At 49.7% G+C, this 16,698-nt stretch overlaps 1 pseudogene; it reads right to left on the reverse strand.

Annotated features, from left to right (window-relative positions):
- Positions 1 to 204: 204 nt before the first annotated feature.
- On the reverse strand, positions 205 to 1,593 carry LOC118629377 (annotated as a pseudogene).
- Between the last annotated feature and the right edge of the window lie 15,105 nt (positions 1,594 to 16,698).

Here is a 16,698-nt window from a genome sequence, read left to right on the forward strand (position 1 = left end):
AGAGCAGTCATTTGTGACAAGCCTAAAAAGCTGGATGTACTTAACATACTCAGGAACTTTTCTTGTGGTGTCCGGAATTCTTTAATTATAGTACGTGGGCCTTTTGCAAGTAACAACTAGAAGGCCAGTTTCCATGAAGTTTGCTGTGACCATCCCCAGTCCACCCTAATAAAGACAGCTTGAACGGAATTGAGGGTGGATACCTTACCTTAACACACAAAGGAAAACGTATGTCAGTGCAAAATATGGGCTAAATTGCTTTCAGGAAAAAAAAATCAAATCGATAGAGGATGGAGAAGGGGAATTTTCTTTCCCGGTTTGGAGTCCCCCCAAGTAAGGCAGAATCCATCCATTCTCATTTCTGCTGGTGAGAAATTTTCCTGCTTAGTTTTCTCCTCTGCGTTAAACCGCTGCTGGATTCTTTTGGCATAACTTTGTGCCATGGAGTTAATGATGGACAGGATGAAGTGACACACCATTGCGACGACCTACTTCTCAACATCCAGGACAACCAGTTTTCTCTCTGCGGCGTGCGCGTTTCACTCCGGTGGTGAAGCTTCTGCTGCGGGCCTCCAGGTGTCCCCGGAACGGCTTCTGCAGAGGTGGACCTATGCTGGGGATAGCACCGATGAAAGCCACCATCTGTTCACTGTGTTTCTGAACGTTCTTATAATAAAGATTTTCTGAATATGCGTTTTAATTATTGCTTTTACATTCAAGGTTACACCAAAGAAATTCCAAAAAGGTACAAGAAAGTGTCCATGTGTTATTCCAGCCAGATCAAACAGAGGATTTGGAATTGAAGCACAGGCCAAAATCCCCCAAAATCCAACCTTCTGTACTAGGTTTTGAACGGCCAGCTTAGCCCGGGAGGCAAAGTCCTGTGCAGCCTCTGCATGTTCCAGCATCTCTTAGAATTCCCGATACTCTCCATCATCTGGTTCTGCACCCGAGAGTCGAGTTGCTCTGGCCATGAAATACGGAGGCAGCGCTCCGATCGCTGTACCAACACCCCACATGCGGGCCTCAATCCTAACTTTTGAGATGATGCTCCACAAAGAAACAGATCCTTCAATGCCCTCTTTATCTGGACAAGTAACCTGATCCGGATAGGGCGGTTCAGGAAATTAACTGAATTGCACTCACAAGCAGCTAATGTAACTGAAGCTATACGTGGACCCAGATAAAGCAGAAAGGTGTGCAGCCCTGTTCCAAGCCCAACAGAAGACAAAATTCTGAAACCTATCCAGTAGGCATACAAAAGAAACTGTTTCTCTATACGTTGCACATACTGTTGATGTGCTCCTTCAACATAATACGTAGCTACAAGCACAGCAAGCAACAGTAAACAAGAGACCACAGTGTTCTGACGATCCATAATTTTGTGGTCCATTCCTTAAAGATTACTAGGATTTCCAGAGAAAAATACTGCAAGGCAATGAGTGGCTGTCTCCACAGGACAATATTCTGCCTTTCTTCCCTATCCCTCTTCTTCTTTTCATTCATTGAAGAGGGGTCTGTGAAGTTTCTATTCTATTGTTTCTTGTTCATTGCTACACGCCTCTGGTCACAAGTTTTTCCATTCTCTGCCATCTCATAGACCAATAACGCTTGAGGACCGCTCCGACCCTGGCTTCTCTGGATCTCAGGATCCTGGAAGCAGCACCTGACCGACACTCCGCTTTGATATATTTTGTAATTAATTAATTAATTAATTTTTGTTCCAGATGTTTCTCCTCCCCCCCCCCCCACCAGACACCTTCCTCCCTTTCTGCCCCACCCACCCCTATCTGCCTCATATGCGTATTGGTTACACTCACGTGCATATAAGTTCTTTGGTTCATCTCATCCCTCCCCACTGCCCCCTTCCTCTGAGGTCTGCCAGTCTGAACCGTACTCCTTTCTATATCTCTGGGTCTATTTTGTTCATCCGCTTTTCTTGTTCATTATATATCACATATAATTGAGATCATGTGGTATTTTTCTTTCTCTGATTGGCCTTATTTTACTCAGCATAATATTCGCCAGGTCCCTCCATGTTGTCTCAAAGGATAAGAGATCTTTCTTTCTTACAGCTGCATAGTACTCCATTGTGTATATGTACCACAGCTTTCTTATCCATTCATCTATTGATGGACACTTGGGAAGTTTCCAGATGTTAGCGATTGTAAATAGTGCTGCTATGAACATAGGGGTACATATATTCTTTCTGATTGGTGTGTCAGGCTTCTTAGGATATATTCCATGCCTTGATATTATATCTGAACACTTAACACATTAAAGAAATTTTAAGATTAGTTTCTTATGTTTTGTTAAGTACATTACTTCATTATCTTCCAATTGTGATAATTTTATTTTTGCCTTTGAAATAATAATGTCTGATTTTTGTTTTACTTATGTTTTAATCTTTTGCATGGCTAAGAGTTCCAGAAAAATGTTAAATAATAGTGATAGCAGGCAATTTTGTGTTGTTTCTAATTAAAATGAGAGTATCTCTGAAGTAGAATTTCAGTTGTCACACAAAATGAAGTATTACTCTCTTCATTTTAGGTTTCTCAACTTTTTAGTACTTGAAGATATTAAATGTTAAAAATTTACTTTTGTGAATGGACCTTTTAATAAGTTAAAGTATAACATTAGCATCTTTCTTTTTTTTCCTTTTGAATTCCTTGGGGTGACACTGGTGAACAAAATTATTCAGGTTTCAGGTGGACAATTCCACAACACATCATCTGTACACTATTGTGTGTTCACCACCCCAAGTCAAGTCTCCTTCCATCACCGTTATCCCCTCCCCCTCCCCCACCCAAGTCAAGTATCTGCCCTTCACCATTTATCCCCTTTGTACCCTCCCGACCCCTCACCCTGGCAATCACCACACCATTGTCCATGTCCAGGAGTTTTTTTTTCAACTCACCACAGTGTTGGCATTTCTAGGGTAAATCTGGTATATTTTAAATGCACAACTTTACCACTAGATGGTGTTGTGCCCCCATTTTATGCCCTGGCATTAACAGATTCATTGCTCAAGTTTAAACCTTACAAATTCAATAGGATCCTCCAACTATCGTTTTCCTTTCAACTTTCTCCAAAGTGGCCTTCAATTAAGAATATGCTTTTAGCCCTGGCCGATTTGGCTCAGCGGTTAGAGCGTCGGCCTGCGGTCCAGAGAGACTGGGGTTCGGTTCCCGCTAAGGGCATGTACTTCTGTTGCAGTTTGTCCCTGGCCCTGGTTGGGTCATGTGGGAGGCAACCACTCGATGTGTCCCTTTCACGTCAGTGTTTCTCTCTCTCTCTCTTCCTCTCTCTCCCTCCCACTCTATCTGAACAAAAAATGGTAAAATGTCCTTGGGTGAGAATAAAAAAACCAAACAAACAGGATATCCTTTTAAAAATACTTATTTTCTTTCCTTTATTGGGTCATTTTTATGGGAGTGAAATGAACACAATGAAATTCACCATTTCAAGCCAACAACCCAGAGAATTCTAACAGATAGTCTTGTAACCACTGCTAATTGTAATATCAAACATTTCTGTCCCCCGATAAGCTCCTCACCAAGGTCTGTCCCAGTGAGTGCCGGCTGCCCTGTCAGCACTGACAGATGACACTTTCCGCCAGCCAAGGCCGGGACCACAGCAGTGGGAGCCGTGGGAAATGTGCCGCTGCTGACCTCTAGGGGTGGTGCCCGGCAGTGCTGGTCACTGCATCCCCGCAGGGGCTAATTCGACATCTCTGCTGCTGCCTCTGTTGGTGGCACAGGGGGTGTCCTTTCCCCCTCACAGAGGACAGACCACGCCCTGGTCCTGCACATTGGGAAGACTGTCGTCTAACCAGTAAGGCTCCTGCCAGGCCAGGAGCCCATCAACTCCACCCTCTCCGGCCCTCCCGGTGCTGCCAGCAACTCTCCGAACTGCATGACAGCGTGGCCCCCAGCATCTCAGACACCCCTGTGCCCTGGAGCATGCCCACCCTCCTCTCCCACGACCGCCCTCTGGAATGGACAGTCTGCCCTCGCTCCCTCCACCCAGGGGCACCCCCAGCAGCAGCTGCCCCAGAGGAGGTGTGGGGGTGCTCCTGGTCCCCGGGTCGCCCAGGCCTCTTTGTGAGAGAGGCCAGGATGCTCCAGACTCCAGGTACTGAGGCTGCTGGGGAAGCTCGTCATCCTTCAGAGTGTGGGGAGCGGGGGTGGGGGTTCTGGGAATGCAGGGCTGTCTTTGGATTGTGGTCTGCACACCGCCTGTGGACTGGCAGCCTCTCATCACCCCTGGTCTGGGCTCCCCTCTGCCTCCTGTGCTTCCCTCTGCAGCACCCAGATGGTCATTGTCCAGTGCTGCTGTCTCTCTGCTCCCGTGGGGCTGACCCGCCTCTTCACTGTGCACAACCAGCCCCAGGGGAGACTGCAGAGCTGCGGCCTGGGTCCGGACCTCCGCCACTGGGTGTGTCCCCCAGACCCTGGGTGCTGGCTGGGCCTCCCGGGTCTCCCTCCTGCGTCTGGAGGCTGAGGCCCGTTTTTGGCTGGGATGTCAGCTGACACTGGGTCAGGACAGTGGTCTCACGTGTGGCGTGGGCTCCCTGGGGCATGGTGGCTGGGGCCCCAGGGGAGCCTGTCCAAAGAGCCAGGCTGTCACCCCATGGCCTGGCCTCAGAAGTCATGCGACATCCCTTCCCGAGGTTGGTTCCTCAGAGGCCAACCAAATGTTTGAGTCGAGGGGTCCTGCGCTCCATCTTTTGTTGGGATTTTTTTTTTATCCTCACCCGAGGACATTTTTTCATTTTCTGTTCAGATAGAGTGGGAGGGAGAGAGAGGAAGAGAGAGAAAGAGAAACATTGACGTGAAAGGGACACATCAAATGGTTGCCACCTGCACAACCCATCCAGGGCCGGGGACAAACTGCAACCCAGGTACGTGCCCTTAACGGGAACCAAACCCAGGTCTCTCCAGACCGCAGGCCAACGCTCTAACTGCTGAGCCAAACTGGCCAGGGCTTTTGTTGGGATTTCTGAACATGTTTTAAAGCCACCACAAGGTCCTTTAGGGACTGTATGGCACTGCTGGGCTGAGTAATGAAGCGGCACAGAGTGGCTTCAATGACAGGCATGCATTCCCATCCAGGTCTGAAGCCAGAGTCTGGAATCGAGGTGCCAGCAGTATGCCCCTCCCTGGGGCTCAGTGCACAGTCTCCCCAGGCCCCTCCCAGCTTCTGTGTTTCACACCCTGGGCGTTCCTGGCTTGCCCCTGCGTCACCGGGTCTCTCCCTCGTCTCCCCACGACCTTCTCTGGGTGTCTGTGTGCAGACATCTCCCTTCTTACCAGGACGCCAGTCATTGAATTAGGACCCACCCGACTCCAGTATGACCTCATCTGCAAAGACCTTTTTTCCAAAGAAGGGCACACTCACAGGTCCCAGTGGACATGAATTTGGGGGGCTCTATTCACCCGCCAAGGATGCTTTCCGGATGCAGAGAGGAGTCCTCGCATCTGTCCGTCTCCCGGAGGAGAGCTGCTCAGGCTCCTCGGCCACTGTAGCTAAATGGAGGGCAGGTGTGTGCGCAGACGGCACCTCCCAGGCTGCCCACCTCCCAGGCTGCCCTCTGTGCTGGCCCCTGCTCTCTGAACCCCACGCCTCTAGAGGAAGGGGTCCCTCTGAGCACAGGGACTCTGATCTCGGGCTGCGACTCTGCGAGCGGCTTGTGGTCTCACGGGCATGGCTGGTCCTGGCTGTGGGGGAGGGGCGCACGGAGGCCCTGAGCATGCCCGGTGCCTAGCCGCACTGCGAAGTTGGCCTGGCTCCTTCCTCACGATACTTGTGTCTTCTTTGCAGTGACCAGTGGCCCACTTTCTGTAGGAGACCTGGGGACCCTCACTGCAGTTGGGCCATTTGGACGGCCATACCGAGGTGCCTGCTCCTCCCTTCCGTCTGCCTTGGTGTGGGGAACACTCCAACCACAATGTGGACAATCTCAGGGGCAACCCAGAGAGGTCCCCGTCCCCTCTCCTCCTGTGTAAGGGAGAAACAGAGCTGCCTTCTCTTTGGCTATCAGGGTGGAGGGTCCGATGTGGGCAGTGCTTCCTAACTGGTGGGGTGGGTGAAGCTCTAGGTGTGTCTTAGCTGAACCTGGAAGGCATCCATGTCTTGGGGACACCCCTGCTGGTAGGTAATAGGCTCCTCTCCCACCTCCTCTATTAATGTCCCCAACCTTGTCAGATCATAGAACATAGTGTCACTACTAGAGTCACCAGCTCACCCACAGCCAGGGGCGGTATTGGTCACATGCACACTCGACACGAACCGGGGTGGGAGGGCTGCTAAGTCCAGACCCTGCGGGCTGGAGACCCGGGAAGAGCTGGTGTCGCAGCTTGAGCCTGAAGGCTGTCTGAGGCAGAATCCCCTCTTCCTCAGAGGACCTGAGTCTTTCTCTTAGCGCCTTCAACAGATTAGACGAGGCCCACAGTACTGGAGACGGTGATTTGCTTTACTCAAAGTTCACTGATTCCAAATGTTAATCACATCTAAAACATACCTTCACAGCAACTTCTATAGTGGTGTTTTAACAAACCGGTAAATATCTGGAATCAGCCAAGAAAGCACGAGCAGGGTGTGGTCTTTGGTCTTTGTGGGACCTCGGGGAGGTGGCAAGGGCCCTCCCTCAGAGGCATTTGGCTGAGGGGAGAGGGACTCACCTACCAAGTCCTGCTTGTCTTTGGATGAACTAAGCGTGGGCCAGGCCGGCCTGTGCAGCCAGAACCCCCAGACAGGCATGTGCTGCAGGGAGAAGCCTCCACAGCACCCCCACACCTTTCTCCGGGGGAGACCCTCGCCGGCCACGGGCAGCCTGCAGTGTGCGAGGAGGTGCGCCCAGCGACTTCCTGCTGCCTCGGCACTGCCGGCCTCAGTGCCCGCCTCCCTCTGGGAAGTGGAGCGTGTCCATCATCCTGGGGTAACGAAGTGCCAGGTCATCGGGTCACACGCACCACCCACTGGAGGGGTGAACATCAGTCCCGAATGTCAGACTGGGAACTGGGCCAGCAGCTGACGGAACTCCCCGGTGAGCGTGGGGGTGGCTTTGCCTGGGGGGGTGGCATGATGGGGAAAGTTGTGCCATGGGGGGAGGGGTGGGCGAGCCACACTGGACAGCCCAGAGGAGCCTCATGTCCGTGTGCATCAGGACAGCCCCACACCTGGTGCTTGCACACGCAGCTCAGCTGTCTTCCACACACGGTCCGAGGTGGGTCTGGCCAGTCCCCACCCTGGTCCCCTCTGCGTGCCGACGCCGTGTCCCACCGGCAGGTGCGCGTGGTCGCAGGGCAGCAGGAAGCAGAGACTCACGCCCCTTCTGCTTCTGTTTCGTGAGCCCAACAACACACGGCCATGTCTACTGCCAGGTGAGCGTGGTCTTCCCCGGCGGCCGCAAGGACGGCTACGTGCGTGCGGGGAGAAGCGGGGAGGGGTGTGGGATCCTCCTTCCCCAGATTCAGGCCTCTGGAGGCCAGCTCTCCTCTCCTGGCTTGTCACGTGGCCTTGCAGGGACCTGGGGACACGTGGCTAAGTTTATACAATGAAGAGGGAGGAGAGCAAGGTGGGACCTCAGGCCGGGGCCTGCCTCCTTCTCGCTTTCTCTTTCCTTCTTTCTCATGGGTGGACGCTGTGGTGGTCTGGGCAGAAGGGGTGCCCCGGGGTCGCACAGGTGTGGCCCTCAGACTGGCCCCACTGACAGTCCCTCTGCGAAGAGAGGAGTGAGGGCCAGAATGGAAATCAGCGACCACCGAACATGCTGTTTAGCTCGGTGACGTTTTCTTTGTCCAACAACACTTCTGGGTGGAAGAAGCCGTGTGCTCACAGCCCGGCGTACATCTCGTCTCATTTCAGACCAACCGCTGCAGGCTCTGCCGCTCCAGGGGGCTGTGGAGCAGGGACCCACGGGGCTCGCCCGGAGCTGCGGTGGGAGAGACATGACCTCCCTCCGGTGTCTGCCAGCCCCGCGGCGTTCCGGCAGCACGGTCCCTCCGCTCACCTGTGCACAGGGCGTGTCGTCGGCCCCTCCGCTTACCTGGTGAGTACCACGGGCACCCCGTGCGTGCTGCTTCTGAGTTCGGCACCCGAACAAGAATTCTTCTAATGTGGAGATTTTAAGATTGTGGTACCTCTCTGATGTGAATAGGAAGGTGGGGTCCCTCTACAAGCTTCAAGTTTCTAAGAGACTAGATTCTGCCCTCAGCACGTGGAAATAATACTCATGCGACATGCTGGAGGGAGAGGCGTCAGCTGGCGCTGCGGGGTGACCCTACCGCGGTGACCCCATGTGTCAGCCCGCGAGCTGCACAGCAGGTGAGCTGTGCTGTTGTCTCCCAAACAATACGAAGTGAAAGAGGGTGATCTCTGGGGTCAGAGGACAGGGTTCTGTCCTGGCTGCTTGCTGGGACTGTGGGTGTATTACTGAGCACCGCGAGCCTCCGTTTCCCCACGAAGGGCTATCTCCTGGAGTTGCTAGAAAAATTAGCTGAGAGTATGTGACTCATGCTCAGCACAGCCCTGAGACAGAAGTGCTCTGCTGATGTGATTATTCTGTTATTACAGTGTGCACGGCACTGAGAAGGAAGTATTGTTACCGAAGCGCCTTCTTGACTCCGGGAGAGTCTGGGTTCAGGTGACAACAGCAAACCTTTCCGTCACCAAAGGTGGGGACTATGATGTGCCCGCTGTCGACAGCATCACTTCCCAGGAATAACCTGGCCACACACCTTCTGTGAGGTGATCCAGGCGACAGAGGAGAGGGCCGGGGGCTTCCTGCGGAGGACAGGCCCAGGGATCCACCTGCTGCGGCCACAATGCCCGGATTGACCGCTTAGGCCCAGGCAGGTTGTGGCCCTGTACCGCCTTCATTTCTGTTCTCCACCTGGCGGGTCCAAGCCGCCTGCGGGGCCAGGGGACAAACGCGTGCTTCCCAGTGTGCTCCTGGATGTTCAGTTAACGTTCCCATCTGAAACTGTAAATGTATACTTCCAGACCCAAACTGAGGGAAACTCCCCAAACGTCACACCACTGGAGTTAAGACGAGACTTCCAAAATAAGTCACAGTTCAGGATGGAGAGACCCCTTGTCCCAGGCTGAAACTTCCAAGATTTACAAATGATCAAGAAGCTGCTTTCCTAGACTTTGTCTGTAATATCCATGAGCCCAGCACCCCAGTTCGTTGAGCTGTGGGGTGACCACGCAGCCAGCCCCTGCCCTGGGGGAGAGGGCGGTAGGGTGAGGAGGGCCCAGCTGTCCTTGGCCTCAGCCTGTTCCCTGGGTGCCGCCCGAGCAGCTGCCCAGGGCAGCCATCCAGAGGGCACTCTGCTCAGTTTGCAGGTTATCAGGCACATCAGCTGGTTCCACATCGAACAGTGTAGCAAAGATGTTCAGTTCCATTGGTTTACTTTCCACGTCCTTGAATCTTTCATCAAATGCCTCAATTAGTTTCACACATTCACCAACATATTCAAGGGTCCTAAAGGCTTTTGTCCGTCCGGAGTGGGGAAATGCACCGAGTTATTCCTTTCGACTTGCACTTTCCACAGCCCTAATTTAGCTCCAAATGATTTCACGTTTGAGAGCAGGGAGCTGAGAGGCTGGTCGGCTCTGAGAGGTACTTGCAAATGTCACCATGAACAATGGTCACGCAGCCACTTGCTGTCATTGAGTTCCCTGACAGGTCTTCCCTTCATCTCCATGAACTGCTTGACCTCATCCGCAGTTCGTAAAACCTCATGAGCCTGTTCCCGAGACTCAGCCACCGCTCGTCACGGTGATAAACAAGATCACCGAGCTCAGAGTCAGGATCACTCAGTACCTCCTCAAGCTGGCGGCTGTTAAACCCTCTGCTTTGACAAAATTTATACATGACACTGCGTTGATGTTACATTGTTGAGCCGCAATGACTGTGCACAGAGACTGTCTCGTGTATGATGCAGCTGCATAGAATTAAATCACTGGGATCAAGACTGAGACGTTTCAGTTCTTTCTTGACAAATGCAACGAACCTTCTGCGAGCCAGCCACGGCTGGAGCTCCACGTGCAGTGAGGCCGCTCACCTTGTCACGGGCTAGCTCCAGTTCTTTCACTGATAAAACAAGTCTCCCAACCAAGTCCTCACCTCTCCTGGTCCAGGCGTGGCTTCCAGGGACAGCAGCTCCTCTCGCGGGTCAAACTCTGCAGTTGTCCCACGAACGAAAACGGCCAGTTGGGAAGCATTTGTTATGTCCGCTGTCTCGTCACAAGCCAGAGAGAGACCCTGGAAATCTGCAGAATCCTTCAGTGTTTCCCAATCCCTTGTGCTCAGTCTGTGACCCCCTCTGAGCCGTGCTGGGAGACTGGCTCACACTGAAACAATGTTACTGTCTGGTGCTGACGCGCAGCAGCCCGGCCCTTCCACACACTCTCCCTCTAGGTGAGGCCTCGGCTGCTTCGGATGCGCTCGTCCGCCAGTGACCCGTCTGAATGACACTGTCCCTGTCACCATGAGACCTAGGGAAAGAGGCCTGTTGTGATTCCAAACTCCGCTGAAGCGCACTGATTTCATCCAGAGGCGCCTGGCCTCCCAGTTCACTGAGTTTAGGATGTTTTGAGCTGTAGTGAGGCTCCAGGTCGGCTTTTTTCATTACTGCCAGCGCATCGCCACGAACCAGGCACGCGGTTTGCTGCTGACTCGGATCCAAAAACATCCAACGTTCGTACCATCGAATACTGAGGTCTTTTCTGTGCCCCGTGATTTCCTTCATCTTCATCTGAGATGCAGTTTTTGCGAGGATTGTTGATCATGGACGTGGGGATAAACGTTGGATTGGAGTCATCGTCTGTGTTCACGGAGAAGTCGACGACATTGTCGTCAATCGTCAGAGGCAAGGTCTTCAGCGTCTCAAGGGACCCTCTCCTCGCCTCCTGTCTCACCGTCGCCGACCGCGTGGTTCCCCACAGGGTGTTAACACTCACAGTGCCCCGGCCCGCCTGGCCCTGACTGTCCTCCGAGTCACCGGATAAAGCTCCTAGAATTATTGAATTTCGGGTCCCACCTGTGGTGGCCGTGGCAGGGCCAGATCAAATGATGTGGTGGGCCTAATATGGCCTAGGGGTTGGGCATTCCCCACCTCTGTTCTACAGAGTCACTAATGACATCTGCACGTAAGGGGAGGGGACACATTCACACTGCGCGAGGAGGCGAAGACCGTGGGGAGTCACTGAGGAGAAGCCATGATCGGAGAGGCCCATGCCTTGCCCAGAATCACAGACTGGACAGAATGCAGAGCCTGAGACAAACCCAACCGTGTGTCCTCAAAGTTGGGGTCCTAGCAGCACCCAGGTTTTCTCAGGGGCTCTGGAAAAGGCTGTGCTGCTGGAATCATGGACAGACATGGAGAGGGCATGGGGAGATGGTGAGCATTCGGTGGCCTAGATGGGCATTTGGCCAGTATTTGTCTGAAAAGGAGCCCAGATTGGAAGCTCGGAGGAGCACCTCTGTCCACAACCCACCAGGGTGGAGGGAGCCAGGGCCCCTCTTTACGCTGAGTTTGTGCTTATGCAGTTCTGAATCATACTCTCATTGGATAATTGGGAAACTGAGGCGCATAGAGAGGCAGAAATTGCCGAAGGTACATGACATTCAGAGTCCAGAGTCCAGGAATGTGCAGACCGTCCAGGCCAAGGTTCCCACCTCTCCCAGAGTTGGTTTGGAAATGAGAAATCCTGACATATGGGGAAGCTCCTGCGATTCCTCCCTGTGTGGGGCTGTTTTGTTCTGGGATCCTAAATGAGAGCCCTGGATGTGCGCACACACACACGCACATGCACACATACACCGACACACGTGCACACACTGACACATGCACACACTCACGCACATGAGCACACACATGGACACATGTGAGCACACATTCTAGATGTAATGACTCTGGGTGGGATTGGAAGAAAAGCAGACACGGGGAGGTGACAATAGGCAGGAAAGAGGGTTGGGGGCATGACCTCCACGTGACAGCCCTCCCCCAACTTTACAGTCTTTATCACACAGGTGCCTGAACATCCCTAAGAAGCACCTGCTACAACAACCCACTGTGCAGGCAGGAGACAGGCCCTGACAGGCACGGTGACTGATCCAGGATCAAGAGGAGGTAAGAAGGAGGGGTTGAGTCTGACCCCAGGTCTGTCTCCTCAAATCTAGGACCTGGCTGCACCCAGACCTTCAGGGGGTGTGGAGAGGGGTGTGTTGGTGTCACTGTGCACAGATATCATGTTCCATGGAGAAGGCGGTGAGCAGTCAGTGGCCCACAGGGCTGTCTGTAGAGCTGTTATCAGATGAAGGGACTCGGGGAAGGTGATCCCAGGAAGTGAGGTCAGACCACCAGAACTTGGAACCCCCGTAACCTAGCACCCACGATCTACCAACTGCCCAACCGCCAGCTCACTTGGCAAGAGATATTTCACAGTGCGAGATGTTCTCTTGCTGTGTTCCCACACATCGGGGTTCATGCTTCCGGAGACCTCGCAGTAAGAGTTTTTCCAGACGTTGGTTCAACCCTTATTCTCGACGTCTCAAGACATTTTCAAGAAGATCGGCGAAGGTAACACAAGGTGGCCTGGGTCAGACCAATCCAGGCCAGGCCACCTCTGTGAGCCATCCCTGTGCAGCCCACACACTCTCCTCTTCATGTGGGGGACAGAGGGGCATGAAGGGAGGACCCTCGGGGGCAGGAACAGGTTGCTAGAGTTCCTGTCATGATCTCACCCAGGACAGGGCAGGCAGGTGGAGAGGGGCTTCCTGAGGGGCCTCTTTTCTGTGCCTGTGGGAGTCCTAGGCCCTCAGGCTGTGACGCCTTTTCCTCCCTTGTGGAGGTCGTGTGTGTGTGTGTGTGTGTGTGTGTGTGTGTGTGTGTGGAGTGGAGGGTCACAAGGCTCTGAGGCTTTCCGCCTGGTGTTGGGAACTGTATTTCCAGACCTCCACACAGAGGAACAGGCAGGAGCTGACAGATGAGGCCACCATCCTGCAGGAGGCACAGGTGTCCCACATGTCCACAGGAGTGGCGCCTGGTGCCAGGGTGAGTGTCGGTGACGAGTTGACTCAACTCCAGGAGCCCATGCAGTCAAAGGGGCCCTGGGTTCCAGAAGCCACCCTGTTACTCCCCTGAGATCCTCCTAGAGTCCAATTTTCAAAAGGGCCCCTGTCTCCTGACCCCAACCCACTCGCACTGTCCAGCCCCTTTCAGACCAGATGGGAAGTCACTGTCCTCAAATTTTTAGGAATATCAGGAAAGAGACTTTTGTACCATTTCACTTCATGTTCAGTCAAGAGTATTTCTGCATATTTTTCTATAGACTTTTCCTATTTTATTATTATTAATTTACTCGATAAACTTTATTATTCTTTGTAAAATTCATTGTTGAAAGTATTACAGATGTCCCCATTTTTTCCCCATGAATCCCCTTCACCCTGCTCTAGCCCTCCAGCCCCAGACCTTCACTGCACTATTGTCTGAGTCCAGGGGTTGTGCATATACATATACATTCTTTGGTTTATCTCTTCCCACCTGATTCCCCTTCCCTCTGAGATTCATCAGTCTGTTCCATGTTTCCATTTCTCTGGATCTATTTTGTTCATCAGTTTATTTGTTCATTATATTCCACAAATAACTGAGATCATGTTTTATCTGTCTTTCTCTGTTTGGCTTATTTCGCTCAGTACAATACTCTCCAGGTCCCTCCATGTCATATCAAAGGATAAGAGATCTTTCTTTCTTACAGCTGCATAGTACTCCACTGTGTACATGTACCACAGCTTTTTATCCATTCATCTACTGATGGACACTTGGGCTGTTTCCAGATCTTAGCTATTGTAAATAGTGCTGCTATGAACATAAGGGTACATATATTCTTTCTGATTGGTGTTTCAGTCTTCTTAGGATATATTCCTAGAATTGGTATCAGTGGGTCAAATGGCAAGTCCATTTTTAATCTTTGAGGAACCTCCATACTGTTTTCCATAGTGGCTGCACCAGTCTGCAGTCCTGCCAGCAGTGTACAAGCGTCCCCTTTCCTCCACATCCTCACCAGCATTGGTCATTGGTTGATTTATTGATGGCAGCCATTCTGGCAGGTGTCAGGTGATATCTCATTGTCATTTTAATTTGCATCTCTCTGATAATTAGTGACTGAGCATTTTTTCATGTCTCTTAAGTCCATCTGTATATTCTCTTTGGAGAAGTGTTTATTTATGTACTTTGCTCATTTTATAATTTTATTTTCTTTCTTTTGTTAAGTTGTATGAGTTCTTTTAGTATTTTGGAAATTAGCCTCTTATCAGGTGCATCATTGGCAGTTATGTTCTCCCACACAGTGGGTTCCCTTTTCACTTTTTTGATGGTTTCTTTTGCTGTGCAGAAGCTTTTTATTATGATGTAGTCCCGCTTATTTATTTTTTCTATTGTTATTTGCCCTAATGGTGTATCTATGAAAATTCTGTTATATGAGATGTCTGAGATTTTTGCTGCCTATGGATTCTTCTAGGATTTTTATGGCTTCATGACTTACATTTAAGTCTTACATTATTCATTTTGAGTTTATTCTTGTGTATGGTGTAAGTTGGAGGTCTAGTTTTATTTTTTTGCATGTACCTTTTCAATTTTCCCAACACCATTTACTGAAGACACTGTCTTTTTTCCATTGTATGCTCTTGCCTCCTTTGTTGAATATTAATTGTGTATACTGTCTGGGTAGATTTCTGGGTTCTCCGTACTGTCCCATTGATCTATATCCCTGTTTTTGTGCAACTAATAGGCTGTTTTGATTGCAGTGGCTTTGTAGTATAACCTGATAACTGGTATTATGATCCCCCTCCTTTGTTTTCCTGCCTCAAGATTGCTGTGGCTATTAGGAATTTTTTGGGTTCCATAAAAATTTTTGAAGTATTTGTTCTAGCTCTTTGAAATATGTAGTCAGCATTTAATAGGGATTGCACTGAATCTATAGATTGCTTTGGGTAGTATGGACATTTTAATGATGTGAATTCTTCCAATCCATGAACATGGTGTATGCTTCCACTTATTTGTATCTTCCTCCATTTTTACAGTGTCCTGTAGTTTCCCGAGTACAGTTTTTTTTACCTCTTTGATTAAGTTTATTCCTAAGTATCTTAAGTTTTCTTTTACAATGGTAAATGGAATTTTTTTTTTTTTAAAGAATCTCTTTCTGAGAGTACATTATTGGTGTATAAAAATGCCATCAACTTCTGAATGTTAGTTTTGTATCCTGCTATTTTGTGAAATTCATTTATTAAATCTACTAGATTTTGGAGGAGTCTTTAGGGTTTTCTATGTATAATATTATGTCATCTGTATTCCTGTGATGTCAATTGTTACTTTGCCTCTTTCAATAATGACAGTTTCACCTTCTCTTTCCCAATTTGATGCCTTTGTTTTTGCTTCTTGTCTGATTGCTGTGGCTAAGACTTCTAGTACTATGATGAATACGAGTAGTGAAAGCAGACATCCATGTCTTTTTCTCAATCTTAAGGGAACTGCTTTTAGTTTTTGCTCACTGAGTATAACATTGGCTGTATGTTTGTCATATATGGCCTTTATTATTCTGAGATATGGTCCCTCTATCCCCACATTGCTGAGAGCTTTTATCAGGAATGGGTGCTAGATTTTGTTGAATGCTTTTTCTGCATCTATTAGTATGAACATATGATTTCTATCTTTCGTTTAATTATGTGATGTATCACATTTATTGATTTGTGAATATTGTACAAACCTTGCATCCCTGGGATAAATCCCACTTGGTCATGGTGAATAATCTTTTAAATATATTGCTGGATCTAGTTTAATAATAGTTTGCTGAGGATTTTGGCAACTGTGTTTATCAGGGTATTGGCCTGTGATTTTCTTTCTTTGCAGTGTCATTATCTGGTTTTGAAATCAGGATATTGCTACCTCAAAAAAAGAGCTTGAAAGTCTTCCTTCCTCTTGAATTTTTTGGAATAGTTTGAAGAGGACAAGTGTTAGTTAGTTCTTTGAATGTTTGGTAAAAGTACCTTGTGAAACCGTCCTGTCCAGTATTTTTGTTTGCTGGGAGTTGTTGTTTTTTTAAATTACTATTTCAATTTCAATAGTTGTGATTGGTCTATTCAGGTTTTCTGATTCTTCCTGATTCAGTTTTGAATGGTTGTATATTTCTAGGAATTTGGCCATTTTTCCCAGGGTAACCAATTTGTTGGATATTGTTTGTAATATTTTCTTACAATCTTTTGTATTCCTGTGATGTCAATTGTTACTTTGCCTCTTTCATTTCTAATTTTATCTATTTGGGTCCTCTCTCTTTGTTTTTTGACGAATCTGGCTAGAGGCTCTTCGGTCTTGTTTGTCTTTTCAAAGAACCAGCTCTTGGCTTCATTGATCCTTTGTATTATTTTTTAAAGTCTCTATGTCATTTATTTCCACTGATCTTTATTATGTTCTTCCTTCTAGTTCTGAGCTTTTCTTGTTCTTCTCTCTGTAATTTTTTATTATTTTTTTACCTTACCCGAGGACATTTTTCTATTTTTTGTTCAGACAGAGTGGGAGGGAGAGAGAGAGAGAGAGAGAGAGAGAGAGAGAGAGAGAGAGAGAGAAACATCGATGTGAAAGGGACACATTGAGTGGCTGCCTCCTGCACAACCCAACCAGGGCTAGGGAC

The sequence above is a fragment of the Molossus molossus genome, unplaced genomic scaffold (genome assembly GCF_014108415.1).
Source record: "Molossus molossus isolate mMolMol1 unplaced genomic scaffold, mMolMol1.p scaffold_m16_p_14, whole genome shotgun sequence".
NCBI lineage: Eukaryota > Metazoa > Chordata > Mammalia > Chiroptera > Molossidae > Molossus > Molossus molossus.